Raw genomic sequence first — 829 nt, forward strand, 5'->3', positions numbered from 1 at the left:
GTGCCTAAACCTAACGAAACTGCAACGTTTCACGACTTTAATTATGCGCGTTTCAACATGGCAATGTATCGAAACGTTACGTTTTATCTTGAAAGTGTAACCGGATATTGCATATTTATTGTTGCTAAGCGTTGCTAACTTGACTGTGGATCCCTAAACGTCATAATTGATGCAAAAGGGCTACCAAGTCTTTAAAAAGCGACGACAAAGGGCCTTGACCATGTGTCAGACATTTGACAATAGGGAGTGAGACTGTGTGGTTTTAATCATCACAAGTAGATGAAATAAACATTTGAAATACATCAGTCTGAGTGTAATGAATGAATATAATATCCAAGTTTCACTTTTTGAATGGAATAACTGAAATAAATCAACTTTTTGATGATATTCTAATTATATGACCAGCACCTGTATGAAGAAGAAGCAGTAGTAGTAGTTGTTGTAGTTATCTGGTTTATTAGAAGTAATAAGGGAAGAGAAATTTGAACAACTAGAGACCACACATTATTAGCATAAGAGCAGACAGAGCGTGTCAGCCACCGTAGCTTCTCCTATGCACTTGTAAAGAGAGGGTGAGCAGTGCAGAGTTCCACTGGTACAATTCACAACCCTCACCACTAAATGCCACTAAAAAGTACACACTGAACCTTTGAACAAGTTCTACGTGGATCTGTTAAACTGCGGTGGGGCACCATTGTGCAGAAATTTGTGATGCTTTTGTGGTGCAACAGCACTAAACCCTGGTTAAGATTAAACTTGCCTCTTTACTTGACTTATATTTAAAGTTTAACTACTACACCTCTGTAATAACACACAGGGAACTATTAGC

The sequence above is a fragment of the Micropterus salmoides genome, unplaced genomic scaffold, assembly GCF_014851395.1.
Source record: "Micropterus salmoides isolate LMB-PRFRI ecotype aquatic unplaced genomic scaffold, ASM1485139v1 Ms_hic_scaffold_2, whole genome shotgun sequence".
In the NCBI taxonomy this organism is placed as follows: domain Eukaryota; kingdom Metazoa; phylum Chordata; class Actinopteri; order Centrarchiformes; family Centrarchidae; genus Micropterus; species Micropterus salmoides.